The sequence below is a fragment of the Meriones unguiculatus genome, chromosome 10 (assembly GCF_030254825.1).
Source record: "Meriones unguiculatus strain TT.TT164.6M chromosome 10, Bangor_MerUng_6.1, whole genome shotgun sequence".
NCBI classification, from domain to species: Eukaryota; Metazoa; Chordata; class Mammalia; order Rodentia; family Muridae; genus Meriones; species Meriones unguiculatus.
In genome coordinates this window covers 106,659,602-106,674,569 of record NC_083358.1, presented here as the reverse complement: position 1 = coordinate 106,674,569, position 14,968 = coordinate 106,659,602, and the positions used below count along the sequence as shown (strand labels likewise).

Sequence of the window (14,968 nt, the reverse complement as noted above, 5' to 3'; positions counted from 1 at the left end):
TGTTTTTCCAACCAATTCTCACTGAGTATGTAAACCACACTGAATGACAGGCCTCGTGACGAGCATAGTTGGCCAACACAAAATGAACAAATCGTATTTATTGTTTTTTGTTTACCCTACAGACCATTTGCTTACCTACTATTGTTCCCAATTTTGTTCTTATGGGTTTTCTGTCTGTGGAAATGTGTTATTGAACTGGAGGAAGTTGAAATCTTGCTTCCAGGTGAGACTCTTGTGATTTCTATGGTACCTAAAGTCAGAAGAGACAATATCCAAGTTTTCAAAGGTGTCCACATTTATCCCTGCAAGACTGCCAGCCTCATACATCATTTGAATTGTCACTGTCTCTGTGGACATGACAGGGGTTTTAGGTTTCATTTCCTTGTATAGCTAAGAACCATTTTATAAGCTATTCAAACTTATTGTTTTCTCTCACATTTATTTATACATTTATGTATGTATGCATTTATCTATTGTATATGTGTACATATGCATGTATGTCTCTGTGCATGCATGAACTTGCATGTCTTGGCAAGTATGTCTAGAATCAGTTCTCTTATTCCACTAGGTAGGTCCTAGGGATTGAAATCAGGTGCTCCAGCTTGATGGCATGTGCCTTTAATCTCTGATTCTTGCCCTGCCTCAAATGTGTCTTGATTTGTTCTTTCTTTTCAGGAAAATAGGGAGATGACAAGAAAGGAAGTGGACTAAGGGTCAACGAGGATGCAACTGTACATAGGAAGAGATGTGGATATGGAGGAGAAAGGAGAAAAAGTTAAATATAAATGCAAGGATAGTGCCTCAGAGCTCGCATTCAGTGGGAGATACCTTTGGGGAGAAACTAAATATTTTGTCTTCATTTTCCTGAGACTCATAATTTGTCTCCTGGGTGTGAATGAAAACTGAAATGTGGGAATAACCATATACCCAGCTGTGTTCTAGAACTCTCTCTTTTCCTGAGAGTGGACGTTGTTGGTAAAATTCTTTCCCTTGAGGAGAATTAAACTGTCTTTCTCCTTCTCTACTGTTCAACTGACACACTAAGGCAATGGTACCAACTTTCATCCTTAATACTAATGGGTTGACTGTGCTTACTTTCAGTGCAGAGGTGAGAGGTTACTTCCATGAGTATGGTGCTCCATGTAAAAGGATGTCCTAGAAAGTCTTTTCCTAGCCGGGTTCTGACTTTTTCATAGTTGAATAGACAGTGCTCTCTTTACCCTAGTCTTTCCCACCTGTATACCCTAGCCTCTCCATTAGGCCACATGTAATTAGAGTAGAATCATATATAACATGCTATGGAGTGGCTGGATACCCAGGTGAGGGTTCCTTGATCCTCCCTGTCTCCTTTTTCTACAGGGTGATAGCAAGGATTGACAGTCCAGCTAGGATGATTTTCTGCATTTAGGGACAGCTGGACTTTTAAGACAGCAGTTGTTTGGCTGGCTAGATAGTCTTGTTCAACAGAAGTGTAAGCTAAGAACATTTCTGCTTCTTCTTTTCTGACTAGGACATTGTATTAAGACCCATAGGAATTCTAAGTCCCCCTACAGGCTTTTGCTGATCCATTGAGGATCATGTTCAGGGCTGTGCTGGAGGGAATCCAAGAGATCCAGGGCTCTATCAGGGAGCACCAGCCCATATTCATTGCTCTAATGTTCCTCTGACAAAGCAGTACAGTCATAGGAGCCTGTGGGAAGATGAAGGCTTTCAAACCAAAAGCCTTCATCTGGTGAACTGTGTTTTCTCCTTTTAGAGGAAAGCAAGATGAGAAAAAGAGCCAGTTCATCAGGAACAGAGGACTGGTCCAGTTGGAATTAAGGCAGAGGACCCAGACCTTGCATAGGGTGCATTTTAAATCACCATAACTTTGGTGAGGTGTTTCATCTGTGATGTAGTAGAACTGTCCTTTGGTACTTGGTGACTTCTGGACTGAGGTCCCTGGCTGCCAGAAAATTTGCCCAAGCCACATTGTTGACACAATTTGTTTGACTCTGGATAATGTGCCAGTAACATTCAGAAGGCAGTGTGCTGGCTTGATATCAGGCAGGTGGAGCAAATAGGAGGATGGCCAGTCTGGCTGGACACCCTCTGTGGCTGAGCAGGTTGGTGAGTGTCAACAGCCTGGACCTCCCTGGATGCCCCAGGGAATTAAACACCATGGAGCTGGGAGATCTGTCAAAGCAGAAACTCAGTTTTTTAAATTAAGCAGCCCCTCTTATAGGTTTGAGTCAAGAGGCAGGATTAAGGAAGTGAGGTAAGATGACATAGAGGGTGAGGTTAGGTAATACAAGGGGAGGTGGGCCAGTGAGAAAACTCCATATAACAGTTACCTGGCAGGGTTGATTTTTTTTGTGTGTGTGTGTATTTTTCATTTGCATATTTTATTTATTATTATTATTATTTTAATTTTTTCTTAATTACACTATGTTCATTTTGTATTCCCCCATAGGCCTCTCCTTCCTCCCCTCCCGATCCCAGCCTCCCTCATCTTTCTGCATACATGCCACTCCCCAAGTCCACTGATAGGGGAGGTTCTCCTCTCCTTTCTGGTCTTAGTCTATCAGTTCACATCAAAAGTGGCTGCATTGTCCTCTACTGTGGCCTGGTAAGGCTGCTACCCCCCCAGGGGGAGGTGATGAAAGAGCAGGCCAGTCAGATTATGTCAGAGGCAGTCCCTCTTCCCATTACTATGTAACCCACTTGGACACTGAACTGCCATGGGCTACATCTGTGCAGGGGTTCTAGGTTACCTCCATGAATAGTCCTTGGTTGGAGTATGAGTCTCTGGGAAGATCCCTAGTTCAATTTTCTTGTTCTGTTGCTCTCTTTGTGGAGACCCTGTCCTCTCCAGCTCTTACTATTTCCCACTTCTTACATAAAATTCCATTCACTCTGCCCAACAGTTGGCCATCAGGCTCAGCATCTGCTTTGATAGTCTGTAGGGCAGAGGCTTTCAGAGGCGCTCTATGGTAGGTTCCTAGTTTGTTTCCTGTTTTCTTCTTTTGGCTTTCAGTAGTCCTCTGTAGCAGGTTCCTAGGTGGTTTCCTGTTTTCTGTTTTCTTCTTCTTCTGATGTCCATCCTCTGTCTTTCAGGATAGGGATTGACCGTTTTAGTTAGGGTCCTCTCTCTTGCTTAGTTTCTTTAGATGCACAGATTTTAGTGGGTTTGTCCTATGTTGTATGTCTATATGAGTGAGTATATACCGTGTGTGTCTTTTTGCTTCTGGGACAACTCACTCAGGATGATCCTTTCCAGGTCCCACCATTTAACTGGCAGTGTTGATTTTAAGGCAGATATGCTGAAACACTTTTGCCCAGAAGTGGCACCTCTTAAATCAGAAGCTAAAGACAGGTCTCCAAATTTAAGCCAGGCTCAGGTAGATGCAGCAGGCCTTATCAGGCCCAACAGCAGTGAATTTTGAGAGCCTTGATCAATGTGTTGAAAACATATGTTCTTTTCTTCTCATAAATGTACATGAGTTTTAAAGCACAAGTATCCAAAGTGCCAGTCTCTTTCAGGGTCACCCATTAGCTGCTAGCACTGCCTTCTTGCCCATTTTTTGATGTATGAGTATGGCTCAGACTCTGTACTCTCATGATGTTCTTCCTCATGGTAATTCAGGACCATTTCTTTTATGAGTTGGGTCCTGCCATATCAACTGAGCTAGTAGATGAGGGATGGCACATCAACTTCAACTTAGGCCTCTAACAGGTTCTAGGTACCTAATCATACACAACATCTTGCTAGTGTCTGGTAATAAACCAAGAAGTCCACATGATTTCTGTTCATTTCTATTGTTAATCCCAGCTCCTTTGTGCAATCTTCACATTTCCTGAACCAACACAACTATGCATTTGTCACAGGAGCAATGAGAAAACAAGGAATTGACTCCTGTTATTTGCTTGCCCACAAACACTGGGTTGGGTATCAGGAATTTGCCAGGGATACCTCAAGTACCTTTATATTGAAGACCCCAATCATATTGTCAGAAAGGAACAGTCTTACCTTTCCGGGAATGAACATTTTTTCAGGCTGCCAGCACTGCCTTCTTGGCCATCATTTTGCTGAATCTGGTGTGGATCAGACCATGCATTTTCATGTTGCTCTTCCTCATGGCCATTCAGGTGAAAATTCTTATAGGAGTGGGCCTTGCATCATCAACGGAACTGGTGAGGATGAAGGCTGACACATCCTTCAACACAGTTTGGACACCGACCTTCAACACATTTGGGCACCTAGTCACATACACTGTTGGTGTTAGAAAATAAATCAGGAGTCCCCATGCTTCCTACTCATTTCTACCTAACCCTGGCTTCCTAGTGCATTCTTCACTGTTCTTGGTTAAAGGGGACCATGGATAGCATGGGGATAGTGTGAGGACATGAGCAATTTAAAAAAAAAATGGAATGACTGTGGTGTCAGGTTTCTAGCCCTCAGCTTCTCTTTCTCTCTTTCTCTCTCATTCTTATTAAGTACCTTGATTTTAGAAAAGATGAAAATCTTTGTAGTGTATGCTTTGTCAACACAGATTTAAAATGATAATTTTTCATTTCATTATGCAGAAACAATTTTTAAACTGAAATAGTTCATGCAGCACATTCAAGGACAGTTTAGAATCCAGATGCTACAGTACCACCCCCAGTTGTACAAAGACAATTGTACACTGAGATAGATGTTATGATGTTGGAGCTCCTCTTAATCTAATGAGGGCCCTAAAAGTGTCAAGAGGACCATCAACAGTGTCTGAGCAGTGAATGCTGATCTGTGGAGAGATTTAATGTTTTCTTTGACTGAGGTATCCCATCTATTCCACCTTGTCTTCAGCACCGAAGAATCTTTTTTTCCATGTCTTGGACTGTGTGGTTTTTGTTTGATTCCCTAAACTTTTCATTTCCAGTTTTATCTAAGTTTGGGTGTTCCTTAGCAATTCTATTTCTACTTTTATGTCTTGAACCATTTTGTTCCTTTTACTCAGTGTTCCTTTATATTTTCATAGACATCATTATGGGATTTTTTTCATATCCTCTTCAAGGTCCTTGAACATAGTCATAATTGCTGTTTTCAAGTCCTTGTGTTTTCATGTTGGTGTCTAGGCATTTATTTAAGGAGCCCTGAAGAGATTCCAGGTGTTGATATCTGGTCTGTGTTGGGTGGGTTTTCTGTTCATTGGTTTCTGTTGCTGTCTCTGGATCTTAGGAAAGTGTGGTGCCTGTCGGTTTCCTGGGACAGATGGTTTTACAGGTTGGTTGGTGGCAAAGAGGAGAAGAGCTGAGCTAGTTTTAAAAAGCTGAGCAGACTCCAGGAATGAGGTTAGGGGCTCCTGTGCACATCAAGAGATGGGTTCTCAAGAGTGTTGAGGTGTGGTGTGAAGAGGGCCTCAGCAAGTAGATTGCACTAAGGCAAAGGATGATCTGGAGAGACAGGATTGAATGAAGCCTTAAAGGGTGGAATCTCCATTGAAATCTATTGAAGAGGCTGAGAGTGCAGAGGTCCTAATGGAGGAAAGGCAGGAGAGTGCGATTCACTAACCTAAATCCCTGCCAGATGTGGCCTGACACTGCTGTAACACTCTCTTCCCCTCATTACCAGAAGGGGCTGGAGAACAATATTTGTTCCCTCTCTAACAGAACTTTTGTCATAGCTCCATTATTCTTCCCTTCATTGTGTCACTCTTCACCAATCCAGACAAAAACAAAGAACAGAGGACACTGAGAAGAACAATTATATGAACTTAGAATACCACCTTAGGTTCAGAAAGATATGCTTTTTTAAAAAAGTGACACAGGTTGTTATTTCCCATCAGCTCTAGGAGCAGACAAATCTTTCTCCAGAGCTCCTATTAGACAACCACAAAAGCCACTGGTTTCTGTTTGTCTCAGGCATTCTCAGGGAATTTCTAACAAATATGTCAATCATAAATGTTAAAGAGCCAAAATCAGTTCCCCTGCACAGGAGAGAGAGCTCACAAGAGAGAGAAAGAGAGAAAGGGGAAGAGAAAGAGAGAGAGAGAGAGAGAGAGAGAGAGAGAGAGAGAGAGAGAGAGAGAGAAGGAGACAGAGAGAAAATGCTGTGTCCATCCAAAGGAGTGGAATATTACCACCACCACCCCCAGTAGAAGAGAGTGTCCCAAGGAATCAGTTTGCAATGCAGTTTCATGTGTGGAGAGATGTCCCCACATGACAGGAACCCTAAGTGCACATGTTTCTTATCCAAAACCCATACAAATTGGGTTCAAAGAAACGGGAGCCACTTTCTTAGGCAAAAAATTCTGAGGGACAAGCATTCTTTACATTTTTAAAAACTGGAGAAAGTAAATGAGAGGACTGAAGAACAATCAAGAACAGTTTCCTGAGAACGTTCCAGTCATGAAAGCCAACAGCACAGCTTCCTTGCAAGCAAGGTCAGGCTGGAACAGATCACGCAATCTCTTTACCTAATGCATTACGAAATGAGAAATAATGTTAATGGGGAGATGAAACCAATGGAGAGAGCTCTGAACAACAAGAAATGCTGAGAGATAAGAACCAGGAGCTGAGGCCCAGTGGCCTGTGTGTCCCTGGGCAGGTGCTTGGGGACTAAAGCTTGTGGCTGGGTCAGTGCCTGGCAAGGCTTCTGGAAACTTGAGGAAGACACTAAGGTGGCCTCTGTGTCAAAGGGTGGCAAGAGGACCAGGGTTATGCTTCTGTCTCTTTTGAGGACATGACAATGATTTATGACAACACCTAGGGCCGTGTCTTTGCCATTTTCACATCACTGAGACTTTGAGTTCAGTATCTCCTAAACAGTATCTCCTTTGAGTTCAGTATCTCTTGAGTTCAATTATCTCCTGCTTCACTAGTGTCCTGATCCATGCTGAGGTTTTTTGCTTGGCTTCCTCTCAGCTGACACGCACTTCATAGTCCAGATATCTCTGAGCTTTCTTATAGGAGAAGGAAAACATGCTGTCTGACTGTGTGATCAAGTGGCGGTGAAAGGGATGACCCGGTCCACAGGTCATTTCCAACAAGACCTTAAGATGAAAGGGGAGAAAGTCCTCCCCAATCTGAGGACTTGGAAAGGGGCAGGGAGAAGCTGAGGGACGGAGGGTGAGATTAGAAGGGAATAAGGGAGTGGGATACAGCTGGGATACAGGGTTAATAAAATGTAACTAATAATAATAAACAATAATAAAAAAAAGAGAGGGGCTGAGAATTGGGTGGGACAAGAGACACAAAGAATGAAGACCAAAGCAGGCTGTCTGATCAAGGTGTCCGTTTATTACTTTTAGTATATCCTTTATATAGGCAGGGCAAAAGGAATGTAATTGCCTTTAGCAGGGTTATTAAGTAACTAGGAGTCACAGGACGACCCACCACAGGAGTCACAAGGTGTGTTAATAATGATTGTTTAAAAAGTTCCTCAGAAGTGTTGCTCAGGGTGCAATTTAAATCATCATAGCTTTGGTGAGGGGTGTCATTGGATATTTGAGGTCTTGTAGGCCCCTGGCTGACATGTTTGCCCAGGTCAGATTATCAACATATACTGGATTGGCTCTGGAGAATTTGCCAGTAACATCCAGAACACCCATATTTTCAAGGGCCTGAATAATCATTAAGTAATCATTATTTAAAATAATGGAATTTCTTTCTTCTTAAATGTACATGAGCCAGAAGGCAAAAGTTTGCAATATGCCATCATTTCTCAGTGTGCACTCACTGGCTTCTAGCCCCACCTTCTCAGCCATTTCTTTGCTGTATGGGTAAGGATCAGGCCATGAACTTTCCAGATGGTCTTCCTCACAGCCATTCACGACAGGTTCCTTGTAGTTTGGTCCAGCAACTAAGATGCTGCAGATGAAGACTGCCACACTGACTGCCATACAAGCATCCAACAGGAGCTGAGTACCTCCTCACAGGAAGGTCACCATCACTGTTGGGAAATCAGCCAAAGGGCCCACTGTGGCAATGGAGTCATTGCCAACTCCGTCCCAACTCCGGTGGAAGGGTTACCATAGATATAAATGCTTTCTTACCTGATCATGAATCCAATCTAACATCCTGTGACCACAGAATGACCCAAAATGTAAAGAGGTGACATTTACATTCTGGAAAACAGAGATTTCCATGTTTCTAAGTTTATGTAGTACACACCCCCCGTGAGTGTATGTGTTTGTATGTGCTTGTTTTTTCGTTTGTTTTGTTTGTTTTCAGTCCTAGGGAACAACCCTAGGCTCTTCCACAGGTTACGCATGCCCCTCCAACTGAGCCACTGTCCTATGTTGTTCTAACAACAAGAGGAGTGAGGGGTTCATACACGTCCAGATCCCAGCTCATCTCTGAGGAAAGTCACTGCAGGAACACAGGCAGCAACCATGGATGCTCCTACCTACTACCTTGCTTCCATGGGCTGCTCAGCTCACTTACTCAGATAACCCAGGAACACCTGCTCTATGTAGACACAGCCCACGGTTGGCGGGACCCTCCCATATGAATAATTAATCTAGGAAATAACCTACAAAAATACTCCCATGACCATGTCGTGGAATCAGTTCCTCAGTGAGGTTCCTTCTTTCCAGGTGATTTATATGTGTCGAGCTGAAGAAAACCAAATTGGCGTTTTTACTTTGGAAAGTACTTCCCTAGTTGTTTCTTTAGATTTTCTGAAAACTGACACCAATAAATACGTTTGGGGATACTGCTCAGTGATTGATGGTTTGCATGTTTTCATGTTGTGATAGCTAGAAACAACAGAAAACATTTAAAAGGATGCCCACACCAAATTAAAGCACTTACTAATATTCATGCATTTCCCATCATTAAGGAGGGAGAGTTTTAAATTTGAGAATGCACATTCTCAGAGGTAGTTCAGAACTTACAGCATGCATACTCAGGTATAGGGTATAGGCAATATGTATGTTTATTTACTTTTATTTTCTAGATAGAGTCCTTAATGGCAGTGTGCCTCATGCAGGGTGTACCAGTACTCCACACTGGCTGAGCTTGACACTTTTCACATGACTTTCTTAGTTTGCGCTTTCCTTTTTCAGCTATCTCATGATAATGGGGATTCTGTTGTTCCTGGTATAGGTTGGGGAAACACAATAAGCTCCAGGGACACACATCAGCCTACTGAAGGGTCTATTGTGCCTGTGCCTTAGTCCAATCCATACTCACTTCATGCATGTAAGCACATGGCTGACTGTTTGGGGACAACTCTTCTGAGACATTCATGTTAACCGAATTTGCAGTGAAGCCAAAGAATTGTTTGACAGAGGCAGAAGTAGAAATACACAGCTGGGGATATGGATATCTCTCTTGGGACAGATTAAAACTTCTGCTGGATTAGTTTACTCTAGGTTCCTCTCTCCAGTCAGGCAACCTGAGGAAGGCCTTGAAGAAGAGAAAGATGGGTATGATAGTTAGGGTTTCTGTAGCTGGGAAGAGACACCATGATCAGGATAACTCTCATAAAGGAAAATATTTAATTGGACCTGGCTTACAGGTTTAGAGGTTTGGTCCATTACCATGGTAAGAAGCATGGCAGTATGCTGGCTGACTGGTGCTGGGGGAGCCAAGAGTTCTACATCTTGATCCTCAGTTGGCAGAAGGAGACTGCCTTCCACATTAGGCATAACTTGAGCATAGAATAGCTCAAAGCTCATCCCCACAGTGACATACTTCTTCTAACAAGACCACCCTGCCTAATATGCCACTTTTTATGTGCTAGCTTTAACCACAAGTATTTATGGGGCTCATTATTATTCAAACCACCACAATAAGGAAAAGCTGTCCATGAAGAAGACAGGTACCAGGAGGTGGGTCTCTTTCTGAATGCTCTTTCCTCTCCTTTGTGCTGACTTTACACTGACTGTATCAAATGAATGGCTGTGACATGGCAGGTGGAGCCAGACACAGAGTGTAGTAGATTCACACCTTGGTTCTTTGCTGGTGTTGTGATCCCAGGAGGGGGCATCTTGGGTGCTTTCTGGTAGAGCCACAGCTCCCACATTGGGACTTGTGGGACAATGTGAACTTGGCAATTGTTCTGCAGTGTCACATCATGGAGCTGATGTCCTGCTGTGAGCTGCAGTAGAAGGAGATCAAGAGAGAGGCTCCCACACACCAACCTTTAAGAGGACAGAGCTCCTGGACCCCAGCCTTTCTTTCCCTTATCTTAGCTGCGGTCTCTTGGGGATTTCACCTAACATCTGTATTGCCTCCTTCTCTGTGTAATCAGAAGACAAAGTCACCTTTGCTTACTCATTTCTTGGGACAGGGGTGGACAGTGTCATAAGAAGTTTCCATCATTAAGATGTCTCTAAATGAACATCAGTATAAAGTCCCAATTTATTTCTAATATCAGAGATCTGACCTCTACTCTTGCCTGATGCATCTAAAACAAAAAGGGGGAACTGTAGAGAGCTGCGTAATGCCGCGCCTTAAAGATGGAGCTGGTTTCTGCCTTCCACATTCCCGATGGTGAGTGCTCTCTGTCACGAACAACTCCACATTTGGCTAAGGCTGAGGATCTGGCTTGCTTCCATGTAGGTGGACCTATCTGCATTGCCCAAGTGGCATGCTGGGGTTGGCTACCCAGAGGCTATTTAAGCTGTGGGCTGGCTTTCCCCAGGGTCAGATGATTGTTCAATTTTCCTGAATAAACTGTATTGAAAAAAAAAAGATGTCTCTGATGCAAAATGGACACCAGAAGGATCTTCTGCTGTTACTGAGAGGAGGGAGCCTCAACTAAAAAAAAAAAAAAAAAAAAAAAAAAAATGCCTCCATAACATAGTGCCAAGGGAAGCCTGTAGGGCATTTTATCATTAGTGATCCACATGGGAGGGTACTTTCCATTGTGGGTGGGGCCATCGCTGGGCAATCATACATATGTTCTATAAGAGAGCAGGCCTATCAATCCATGAGAACAGGCTATTAAGTAACACTTTATGTCTTCTGCATCAGCTGCTGCTTCCAGTTCCTGTCCCATTTCAATTCCTATCTTGGTTTCCTTCAATGATGAACAGTGATCTAGAAGCTTAAACCAAATAAACTCTTTTCTCCCCACATAGTTTTTGGTCCTGATGTTTCATCACAGCAATAGTAACCCCTAACTTACACAGAACTATCATGTTATTTATTTCTTTTTGCTTGCTTGCCTTGAGACAGGGTGTCTAGGTTATTTCTAAGGATGTTACAAAAACTATAAAACATTTGGTATTTGGGTATATGAAACAAAGGGAAACAACTAAGTATGAGGAGAAAGTGTGACATGTTTTACTAGGATGTGTAAGGAGAATTATAAAATAGAATATTTTGTTGTGAATAAGGGTTAAGGTAATGTTTGTTTGTTTGCTTGCTTGTTTTCCCTAAAACTAAAATCTGCTGTGTTTCCATTACTGAAGAAAGAGATAAGACCCAGAGTGATAGAAACTTTTGGATTATTCCCAAAGGGTTTCATAAAACTGCACAAGAATTTCAGAAAGGCACAGGACTTCTTGTAGATTCACAGAAGTTCTTGTGCCCACTGTAAGAACCTAGAATGTAAGTATACAGAGCTGGTCCTTGAAGGAAAGAAATGAAGTGCCAGTTATCTGTCCAGAAGCCTGGGATCAGATGTACATTCTAGCCTGGTGAGCTCTGTACAATCTGTGTGGCTGGAGACCACACTGAACCCTCCCCTACACCCTTATCATACGGGTTGTTTTTCAATCTATAGAACCCATTTTTGTATATGGACTTTACAATGTTTTTCGATGTGTTATGTCTGGTATTTATTTACCTTACTTTGTTCCTCAAGGAGATTGATGTGAGCTTTCTTGTGTACATGAGATTGAGTTATTTATCACCAGGGAAGTTTTCACCAAATTGTGCTGTGCTTTACAATTCTAAATTAAACCAGTTGGATCACACTCCAGAAAAGTGAAGCAACACCAGCTACTTAGTCATGCTGATCTGAACTACCTTCTTGCCTCCCGTGGATTGTTACCCTGTTGGTCTTGGTGGTGGAAGAGACCCTCAACTTCTCAGACAGATACATATGAGATCAAACAATGTTGACTTTTGTAGATAAGAACACATATTGTATTGCCAGGTTCACGGGACCCTTAGAGACCATCAGGAGGTGACTCAATGCAATAGCAAAAGAGCTTTATTACGAGAGTGATTAAACTCTGTACCCAAGACTCTATGACACAGCAGTAGAGAAGTGAGACCCCGAGCTCTGAGTGAACAAGATTTTTAAAGGGAAAGTCTGTGAGCAGGGCATTTCCATGGCAGCAAGGAGAGGGGCACAAGTCTTGGAGTTACAGAATTGGGTGAAGTTTAGCACGGTGGGATGACCTTTTCTGAGACAATCACAATGGCTAAGGCATATAATCACAATGGCTATTTTTCTAAACCATATCTGAAACATTGGGGAGAATTTTCCCACCCATTTCTCAGCCGATTCCCATTGATTATTGCCAGGGAGTTTGCCTCTATTTTCTTTTTATTTTTTTATTTTTTTTTTATCAGTTACATTTTATTAACTCTGTATCCCAGCCGTGTCCCGATCCCTCATGCCCTCCCAGTCCCTCCCTCCCTCCCTCATCTCCACCGTGCCCCTTTCCAAGTCCACTGATTGGGGGACCTCCTCCCCATTCATCTGGATCCTGTTTTATCAGGTATCTTCAGGACTGGCTGCAAAGCCCTTCCTGTGGCCTAACAGGACTGCTCCTCCCTTCGGGGATGGGGAGACCAGAGAGCCAGTCATTGAGTTCCTGTTAGAAATAGTCCCTGTTCCCCTCACTTTGGGAAACCAATTGGTTACTGAGCTACCACAGGCTACATCTGAGTGGAGGTTCTAGGTTATATCCATACATGGTCCTTGGTTGAATGTCAGTCTCAGAAAAGACCCTGTGCCCAGATATATTTGGTCCTTGTGGAGCTCCTATCCTTTCCCCATCAGACTAACTCCCCTTCTTTCTTATGATTCCCTGTACTCTGCCAAAGGTTTGGTCATGAGTCTTTGCTTTGAAAACACTGCTAGTTAGAGTCTTTCAGATGCGCTCAGTAGACTCCTGTCATACGTTCAATGCACATCCCATCTGTCTTTCTAAACGAGGATTGATCATCTTACCCCATGTCCGCTCAATTGATTATGTTTTTTAGGTGTATAGATTTCGTTATGTTTATCATATCTTATAGGTCTATATAAGTGAGTATATCCCATGTTTGTCTTTCTCCTTCTGGGATATTTCACTCAGAATGATCTTTTCTAGATCCCACCATTTGCCTGCAAATTTCATGATTTCCTCCTTTTTGATTGCTGAGTAGTATTCCATTGTATAAAAATACCACAATTTCTGTACCCATTCCACCGTTGATGGACATCTGGGTTGTTTCCAGGTTCTGGCTATTACAAATAGAGCTGCTATAAACATGGTTGTGTAAGTGTCCTTTTTGTGTACTTGAACAAACTTTGGGTATATACCTAGCAGTGGTATAGCTGGGTCTGGAGGAAGCACTATTCCTATTTGTCTTAGAAAGCGCCAGATAGCTTTCCAGAGTGGTTGTACCAGTTTACATTCCCACCAGCAGTGGAGGAGGGTTCCCCTTTCTCCACAACCTCTCCAGCATGTGTTATCGCTTGAGTTTTTCATCTTGGCCATTCTGATGGGTGTAAGGTGATATCTCAGGGTCGTTTTGATTTGCATTTCCCTGATGGCTAATGAGGATGAGCATTTCTTTAAGTGTTTTTCTGCCATTCGATATTCCTCTGTCGAGAATTCTCTGTTTAGCTCTGTTCCCCATTTTTTAATTGGATTACTTGGATTGCTGCTTTTCAGCTTCTTTAGTTCTTTGTATATACTGGATATTAGTCCTCTGTCAGATAAAGGGTTAGTGAAGATTCTTTCCCAATCTGTAGGCAGTCATTTTGTTTTGATGACGGTATCCTTTGCTTTACAGAAACTTTTCAGTTTCATGAGGTCCCATTTATTGATTGTTGCTCTTAGAGCCTGTGCTGTTGGTGTTCTGTTCAGGAAGTTGTCTCCTGTGCCAATGAGTTCTAGGCTGTTCCCCATTTTTCTTTTCCAATTGATTTAGGGTATCTGGTTTTATGTTGAGGTCCTTGATCCACTTTGACTTTAGTTTTGTGCAGGGTGATAAATATGGATCTATTTTCATTTTTCTGCATGTAGACATCCAGTTGGTCCAGCACCATTTGTTGAAGATGCTGTCTTTTTTCCATTGAATGGAATTGGCTTCTTTGTCGAATATCGAGTATTCATAGGTGTGTGGATTTATTTCTGGGTCTTCTATGCGGTTCCATTGATCCTCCTTTCTGTTTCTATGCCAATACCATGCAGTTTTTATTACTGTTGCCCTGTAGTACAGCTTGAGATCAGGAATGGAGATACCTCCAGATGATCTGTTGTCGTACAGGATCGTTTTGGAGATTCTGGGTTTTTTGTTTCTCCATATGAAGCTGAGAATCTTTTTTTCAAGGTCTGTAAAGAATTGAGTTGGTATTTTGATGGGAATTGCATTGAATCTGTAGATTGCTTTTGGCAGTATGGCCATTTTCACAATGTTAATCCTACCAATCCATGAGCACGGGAGATCTTTCCATCTTCTGATATCTTCTTCGATTTCTTTCTTCAGAGACTTGAAGTTTTTCTCAAACAGGTCTTTCACTTGCTTGGTTAGAGTCACACCAAGGTACTTTATGTTATTAGTGGCTATTGTGAAGGGTGTTGTTTCCCTAATTTCTTTCTCAGCCTTTTTGTCTTTGGTATATAGGAGGGCTTCTGATTTTTTTGAGTTGATTTTGTATCCTGCCACTTGCTGAAGGTGTTTATCAGCTGAAGGAGTTCTCTGGTTGAATTTTTGGGGACGCTCATGTATACTATCATATCATCTGCAAATAGTGACACTTTGACCTCTTCCTTTCCGATTTGTATCCCCTTGATCTCCTTTAGTTGTCTTATTGCTCTGGCTAGGACTT

At 42.5% G+C, this 14,968-nt stretch overlaps 1 pseudogene; it reads right to left on the bottom strand.

Annotated features, from left to right (window-relative positions):
- Positions 1-7,070: 7,070 nt before the first annotated feature.
- LOC132657115 (3 beta-hydroxysteroid dehydrogenase/Delta 5-->4-isomerase type 1-like) lies at positions 7,071-9,991 on the bottom strand (annotated as a pseudogene).
- Positions 9,992-14,968: the final 4,977 nt, after the last annotated feature.